Genomic DNA, 8,401 nt, shown 5'->3' on the forward strand with positions numbered 1-8,401 from the left:
AGGGGACGCCCGGATTTGAACCAGGGACCTCTTGATTTGCAGTCAAATGCTCTACCCCTGAGCTACATCCCCACAGCTCTTAATGGCTTGAATAAACACCATTTATCTTTATAGCCAAATACTAACCTACTTTCCAAATGATCTATTTGTTATTCCTGTTGGACCAGGAAGCTGACTCCACCACAGACTGACTTCAGAGTGACAGGGCAGGCATGAGCTTATTCTGCCATCTCTTCTCATGCGAATCTCTTCTCAGATGGGTCCTCATCCCACTGCCCTTGGCGAGGCAGGATGGGAGGTGTGGACCTCAGGTCTATAAGGCCCAAGGGTATTCATTGTTGTGAGTGTTTTGCTGCACAAAGAGCACAGGGTAGGTGAGTCTATCAGGAAGAAAAGAGCCTGGCTGTGACAAGAACGTGTGGATTGGAGGCACTGCTAGTCCCGCAGGAGCGCTGCCACGGGAGTGTGGGCCTCAGTCACCTGCTGGGAGAAAGGAGATGGAGAAAGCAGCTGCAGAGTCACTGCCCTCTCCAAGTGCCAGAGCAGAGGGTTCCGAGCCCAGGAGGTCAACGAATAACACAAGCAGGCGAGTTTAGAGGACATGACACATGTAGTGTGGAGGGGGATCTGCCATCACTCCAGGGAACGTGGCTTGGGAATCTAGGAGGTTGACAGTCAAGGAGTTCGTGTGCAAGCTCAGCTCTTGTCTGTGAACCTGGTGTGTGAGATCCTATTTGTTCAAATACGCTTAGTGTACACCTCTCTCTGTGCCCCACCCACCGTGCTGCCTACATGAGCATGCCAGATTTTCTGTCTTCATGGTCCATCTTCCTGAAGTCCTCATCGTCCCCTGGTAAGAGCAGGCCCTGCAGGCCTCAAGTCCCCACAGCAAAGAATGTGCTGAAGTCTTTAGCCAGTTATTTCTCATTTACACAGTGCTTTAACCTGTCTTCCTTCCTTCCTTCCTTGTTTCCTTCCTTCCTTCCTCCCTTCTTCCCTTCCTCCCTCTTTCCATCCCTCCATCCTTCCCTCCCTCTCTCCTTCCCTCTCTTTCTTCCTTTTTTTTTTTTTTTGGTGGTGCCAGTCCAAGGGCTTGAACTCAAGGCCTAGATACTGTCCCTGAGCTCTTTTTTCAAGGCCAACGCTGTATCACATGAAGCCACAGCTCCACTTTCAGCTTTTTTGGTGCTTAAATGAAGATGAGAGTCCCATGGCCTTTTTTTCTGGCCTCAAACTGCAATCCTCAGATCTTAGCCCCCTGAATAGCTAAAATTATGGAGATGAGACACCAGTGCCCAGTTCATCTCAGTAGTTTAAGCTAATAAGTGGGCTATTCATCCATAACAATGGAACTGGTCAGCCTGGAGCCCTGCGGTTTGGGATAAAATTGAGTTCTACTGTAGCTACAAAATGGGTTCTAAGATCTGGGATTTCAGAGCCCGGAGTGTTGGAAAGTATCTTGGTGTATGCTGGCACTTGGAGTGTGTGCCTGTGTGTTCCCAGGGGCTTGCTGGAGTGCCTGGCACTGGACCTCCCGTTTCCTCCTCTGCCCTCACGGGGCACAGGTGCAGATGAGGGGAGCTGGGCTGTGCTCAGGGCACGTGACATGGCTCCTCAGCGCCACCCAGGCTTCCATGTCTGTTGGTTTTATTGAAATCCGTAATTTGCCACAACTCGAAACTTCTGTAAATAAAAACATCCATGTGAAGAATTGTAAACTCCCTCCTCCTGTGACCGCCTTAGAGACTGCTCATGGGTCAAGGACAGGCTAACAACAGGGTGGGGCCAGCCCAAGGTCAACAGGCTGGTAGATGTTGGCAAATGTCCTCATGTAAGTTATGCTGCATACTACTGAGGAACTACTTTGTGGACAGTTGTGGTTTCCACAACTTACAATAGTTTAGTTACAGCTTGTTCTTCAAGACCCCCTGCATTGGTGTCATTAGGAGTTGATAGATGTCACACTGATCTGGTTGTAACTATTTTCACAACTTAAAGACGGCAGTCCTCCTGGCCAAGTGTGCTCATTCTAGGCCCGGCTGACCGGACTGAGGCCTGCCGGGGAAGCATGTCTCCTGGTAACTGTGGATGCACCAAACTTCAGATCCTGCTAACATCCCATTGGCCAAAGAAACACAAACTGAAAACGCGTCTGTTATCAGGTTATTGACTTTCTGCCCTAATCCACCTTTCCATAAACACAGCTTTCCATAAATAGCTTTCTCTGAGTTGCTGTTTCATGTGACTGCAATGCTGACAGTGGTCAGTAGGGGGCCCAGAGGGGGTGTTCGGGACAAAGGGCTTCTCTGTTCCTCCCAGGTCAGGCAGGGGGCTGATTAGTGGTGTATACATCCATCCTAGCTCTGACCGTCCATCTGCTGGTGCTCTGCCCAGGTGTGTCCCACCTCCATGTGGCCACGGTGACCGGGCTCTGGTGACCAAGCTAGAGCCCCAACTTCTCCTGCCCCGAGGAGGGCTGAGTCTTCACTTTGGAGTGTGACGCCTTCCAAATCTGTCCTTGTCCCGGTCCTCACCTGCTAAGAATACACCTGTCCTTTCATAACGTAATTCTTACTATCAAGCTTCCTCTGCTTAAATTACTAGGTGTTTTCTCTCTGGGTGAGACGCAAATTCCTAGCCAAGAACTAGACAAAGAGATTTGTCACAATGGATGGAAGCCTGACAAGAAAGCACAGTCAAGAGATTGGGGGATAATGGTAATTGAAGATATTTCTAGTAAGGTGAGAACTAAGCCAAGAAATGAAAACAAAATCACCAGCAGGGGGCACCCGGATTTGAACCGGGGACCTCTTGATCTGCAGTCAAATGCTCTACCCCTGAGCTATACCCCCTACACACAAGAAGATATTCCCTTAGTCTATTTGACCTGCTGCCACACGCAAGGCTCCAGGACACTGAATGCATTCTGTTCATTCTTGATCAGACCAAAATGTAACCAGTCTAATGTCTTCTGAGCATAATTGTAAAAAAAAAAAAAAAAAAAAAAAAATGAGACCACAAGGAGGATTAAATGTAGTAGAACAAAGGAAAACATTTGTTTCCTAAGTTGAACCAGGGATGTTAAAGCACTTTTTGCACATGGTATCAGACGTGCCTACACCTCTGCCTGGGTGATGTACCAGCTCTCTTTCCTTCACTTCACTAGTCTTTCTTGGTTTCCACTTCAATGTGCCATCAAATTCTTCTCTGCAGCAACACCAAGAACTCGAGCACCAGACAGAGGCCTCATCTCTTTTGGAGACCTCTTCCCTGGAACATACCCATCACCAAGGTGGAACCACGAGTGAACTCGTGGTCTCAGCTACTGTTCCTCAGTAAGGACTCTGGGAACCTTGTCCTTGTCCTTTCTGCTGCGGCTTACCTTTTTGTTTCTTTCTCTCCGCTTCTGTCAAATACATATCTTCCCTTTATACCCGGCTTTTCTTCTTTCCTCACGAGGGTATGTTCTATGACAGGGGCCACCAAATCCTGCCTGCCTCCTTTCTTTATAAATAAAGTTTTATTGACTCAGAGCCACGCTTGGTTATTTCTATCTCTGGTTGCTTTCCCCACCATAAGAGCAGAGCTGAGTAGCTGTGACAGAGACCAGTGAGGCTGCAGAGCTGAAATATTCTCTTTCCAGGCCTTGGCAGGAAATACACTGACCCTGTTCTGAATCCACTGCTTGCTTTGTCAATCCCACTCGATCCTCAGCTACCTATGGCTGCCTTAAGATGGACCTCCCCATAAATACTGCCTTGCAATGAGAAAAAATAGGGGTCAATAAACACAGATGAAGGGGGCCGGAAGTTTGGCCTAGTGGTAGAGTGCCTGCCTAGCATGCATGAAGACCGGGGTTCGATTCCTTGGTACCACGTACATAGAAAAAAGCCAGAAGTGGTGCTGAGGCTCAAGTGGTAGAGCTCTAGCCTTGAGAAAGTCCAAGGACAGTGCTCAGGCCCTGAGCTCAAGCCCAGGACTGGCAAAAAAAAAAACCCCACAAAACAAAAAAGCACAGATGAAGTCTGAACTGCAGCATGCATTGTGTGAGCTGTTTATTTTTTTTTTCTACTAGTCTTATTGGCTCTGATCTCCTTTCTTTCTTTCTTTCTTTTTTTCTTTCTTTTTTTGTGGGTCATGTGGCTTGAACTTGGCCTGGGCATTGTCCCTGAGCTCTTCAGCTCAAGGCTACTGCCCTATCCTTGAGCCAAGTCCCACTTCTCGTTTTTTCCTAGAAGTTAATTGGAGATTAGGGTCTCAGGTCCTTTTGTACTCAGGCTGGCTTTGAACTTTGATCCTCTGATCTCAGCCTCCTGAGTAGCTAGGATTACAGGCGTGAACCACTGCGCTTGGCTCTGATCTCCCATTTCAAAAAAAAAACCCCTCTCTTTTCTTTCCTGTGCTCTCAGAATACTGTCTTCTTCCTGTTTTGATGACCATATCACCAGGTCAGGACCACACACCCCAATGCTGTCAAGATATTTAGTGGTCGCACCATTCCAGGTCCTCTTGTCCTCTGCCTTTGCTAGACAGTTCCTGCTCCTACCAGGCTCATTCCCAGCCTCAGCTTCTGGAACCCTGCTGTGCCCTAAAATCAGGAACCACTAGTCTGGAGCTGAGTTCTTAAGCCAAGTGATTACCATTATTGGCTTAAATCCTGACCGGTCAGTATGAACCAGCTCAGGCTGTTGAATTCCAACCCCTACTTTTCTCAAGAGGCAGTACCTATATCTTCCTGCAGGGGCGCAAAGGCTGAGTAGAATCGTGGCAGGGGTTTCTCTGACTTTCCATAAGGAGTTTGTTCCAAGCCTGGGAGGACAGTTCACTAATTCAGACCCTGGACTGGACAACTCCCATCAGCTCTCCACACTGGTCCAGGCTGCTAACACATTTGCTGCTCTTCCAAGTCCACGTTCTCCATGGCTTTGGGAATACACCATCTACTATATGGCTCCAATATGCGGTCTTTACCTTTTTTGAATCGACAAAAGATAGAGAGAAGAGGAAAGTAAGAAAGATGTTGGTTTAAAACTGGGTCTGGAGGAATGGACTCAGGTTCTAAAGTTGTGGAGACCTGTGTGGGGTGGAAGTGGGGGGAGAATCTCCATTGTTAGATACCCACTGAGAGGCACACAGCAGGGGCACTAAAGGCCCTTCCAGCTACAAGCAGCAGCAACAGTCATGTCCCAGAAATAGCAAGAAAGCTGTTCTAGGGAAGCAAACCTGCTGCTTGTTTGCATCAGAGACATAAAATTGCAGCAAGACTGGCTTTATAGCTTCTTTGAAGCCCAGCCTGAATGAATATCTGTGGCAACATTTTTACAGGAATAATAAACATGGCTGTTCAGGTTAAAGGTATTATTTAGATCTACTCCAACACCAGGGGGTATAGCTCAGGGGTAGAGCATTTGACTGCAGATCAAGAGGTCCCTGGTTCAAATCCAGGTGCCCCCTACTGCACTATGGTTTTATTATGTTAGTTGTTAGTAGTCTGAAATCTCAGGATACTGAGTCTCCTCAATTATGAGGAAAAACAACAGTAAGAGTGATAGTTCTACAATATTAGTTCCTCTCTTTCTACTTCCAAGGTTTTTGTTCTACATTTCTTGGTTTAGTTAAACCTTCTTTCTTTTCTTTTGGTTGTGGGACTTGAACTCTGGGCCTGGGTACTGTCCTTGAGCTCTTCAGCTCAAGGCTACTGCCTTACCCTTGAGCCAAGTCCCACTTCCCAATTTTCTAGAGGTTAATTGGAGATAAGAGTCTCAGGTCCTTTTGTGCCCAGGCTGGCTTTGAACCTTGATCCTCAGATCTCAACCTCCTGAGTAGTTGTAGTAAATGTTTTGCAACCCGCTGTCTGGTATAATCCCACCCGAGCCAATTTTAATTTATAAACATGAGGTCTAGGGCCGGGGGTTTGGCCTAGTGGTAGAGTGCTTGCCTAGAATGCACGAAGATTGGGTTTGATTCCTCGGTACCACATACATAGAAAATGCCAGAAGTGGTGCTGTGGTTCAAGTGGTAGAGCACAAGCCTTGAAGGATAGTGCCCAGGCCTTGAGTTTGAGCCCCAGGATTGGCAAAAACAAAACAATAAAAACATGAGGTGTGGGGCCAGGAGTTTGGCCTAGTGGTAGAGTGCTTGCCTAGCATGCACTAAGACCCGGGTTCAATTCCTCGGTACCACTACATAGAAAAAAGCCAAAAGGGGGGCTGAGGTTCAAGTGGTAGAGCTCTAGCCTTGAGAAAGTCCAACAACAGTGCTCAGGCCCTGAGCTCAAGTCCAGGACTGACAAAAACAAAACAATAAAAACATGAGGTCCATGACCACAGAATTTAGGAAGATAGGATAACAAGTGAACTCAGCTAAGCCAAGGCTACCAGGCAGCTCAAGTGCCCTCCTGTTCCTGACCCATCTTCTCTATACAATCATGGTCTTTGGTGCCTGCTCTATTTTCAAGTGCTTCTTATCTCACTCATCCATTAATCCAAGAAGTCACTCATTAATTCAAAACATATTAGACTACTATTCAATATCAGTCACAGTAATAAAGAGTCAAACAAGATCAGTTTATGGCAGACTTTTTAGTGGCAACAATGAAAATCAGACACAAGGGAATGAAATAAGAACTTCAACCTAGAAATGTCTACTTAATTAACCATTATTCAGAAAAGTGAGAGACATGATTATAACTGGAAGCATTTACTTCTAACTGCTTCATTTACGTTGTACTTTTTCAAAAGTTGTACTCTGGGAAGCAAAATGATGAATCCAGAAGGAAGGAGAAGAGACTTTTTTTTTTAAGAAAAGCAGAAATATTGGTAAGCACAATGGTAAGTCTGAACAATGTAAATTGTATAAAACAAAAACAATAACTTTCTAGGAAGAAGGAATTAAAAACAAGATGCAATGAAAAAGAAGTGTATGTATACACAAGATGTATAATTAAACTAGTATACAGATTAGATAAAGAATGGAAGGAAAATAGAAATAGAATTAATATAACACTACATTAGATCTGTAAAATTGTAAAGAGTTGTAAAAGGAGAAGAAAGAAAGACATCATTTTCAATCATTAGAAAGAAAAACAATGAATTAAGAAAAACCACTCAATCTAATATAAAGAAACAATGGAGATCCATAAAATAATCAGAATAAACAGAGCATAATTAAGATGATAAAAATAAATTATCTTGGGTTAGGAGTTTGGCCTAGTGGTAGAGTGCCTGCCTAGCATGCACGAAGACCCGGGTTCAATTCCTTGGTACCACATACATAGAAAAATGCTAGAAGTGGTGCTGAGGCTCAAGTGGTAGAGCTCCAGCCTTGAGAAAGTCCAAGGACAGTGCTCAGACCCTAAGCTCAAGCCCAGGACTGGCAAAAAAAAAAAAAAAAAGTTAGCATAGGTGGGCATTGGTAGTTCATGTCTATAATCCTAGCTACTCATAAGGCTGTGATCTGAAAATTGAGATTCAAAGCCTGTCCAGGCACGAAAGTCCATTTCTTATCTACAATAAACCACCAGAAAATTAGAAATGGAGCTATGGCTCAATGTGGTAGAGCACTAGCCTTGAGCAAACGAGCTTAGGGATAGTGTCTAGGCCCTGCACTCGATCCCACAATCAAGAAAAAACAGCAATAACAACAAAAATCACAAAAAAGTTAGCATAGCTATATCAATACCAAACAAATTGGATTATAGAAAAAGTACTGTTAGGGATAGTGTTCCTATTAGTAAAAAGAACAACTCTCCAGGAAAATACTAGACTTCTAAATGTGTATGCACATAGCCTCCATATAGAGAGAGCAAAAAATGTCACAAATACAGGGAGATGCTGAAAAAATGCATTTTTTTGGTGGTACTAGGATTTGAATTCAGGGTTTTGTGTTTACTTGGCTTGCTTGCTTGGCTGGTATTGTAAGGCTGAGCCACACCTCCCAAAATGCATAATCTTTACATGAAATTTTAATGCATCTCATTAACTATTAGCCACCAAATATAAAAAGATATATAAAAGGCATAATAAATACCATGGGGCTTGAACTTGGGGCCTGAGCACTGTCCTTGGGTTTTCTCAAGGCTAGAGCTCTACCACTTGAGCCACAGCACTTCTTCTGGCTTTTTTCTATATATTTGGTACCGAGGAATTGAACCCAGGTCTTTGTGCAAGCTAGGCAAGCATTCTACCACTAGGCCAAACTCCTGGCCCAATAAGTTTGATTTAATATCTACAACTGGACTATCATAAGCAATCTACAGACAACTGATATATTAGAATATTCATACTCCTTTGAAGCAAACATGGAGCATTTCAAATATATCTTGCAAAACTAACTACAAAACAAGCCTTAGAAAATTCTAGAGTCAACATCACATATTACTATCTCTGACTCTAGGGCAAAA

At 44.7% G+C, this 8,401-nt stretch overlaps 3 non-coding genes across 3 annotated transcripts; 1 reads left to right on the forward strand and 2 right to left on the reverse strand.

The window, feature by feature from the left end:
• Nucleotides 1-72, reverse strand: Trnac-gca (transfer RNA cysteine (anticodon GCA)). Its single transcript has one exon. It is a non-coding gene; the product is annotated as a tRNA-Cys (tRNA).
• Nucleotides 73-2,780: 2,708 nt separating this feature from the next.
• Nucleotides 2,781-2,852, reverse strand: Trnac-gca (transfer RNA cysteine (anticodon GCA)). Its single transcript has one exon. It is a non-coding gene; the product is annotated as a tRNA-Cys (tRNA).
• Nucleotides 2,853-5,382: 2,530 nt separating this feature from the next.
• On the forward strand, nt 5,383-5,454 carry Trnac-gca (transfer RNA cysteine (anticodon GCA)). Its single transcript has one exon. It is a non-coding gene; the product is annotated as a tRNA-Cys (tRNA).
• Nucleotides 5,455-8,401: the final 2,947 nt, after the last annotated feature.

The sequence above is a fragment of the Megascapheus bottae genome, chromosome 5, assembly GCF_031878675.1.
Source record: "Megascapheus bottae isolate mThoBot1 chromosome 5, mThoBot2.hap1, whole genome shotgun sequence".
In the NCBI taxonomy this organism is placed as follows: Eukaryota; Metazoa; Chordata; class Mammalia; order Rodentia; family Geomyidae; genus Megascapheus; species Megascapheus bottae.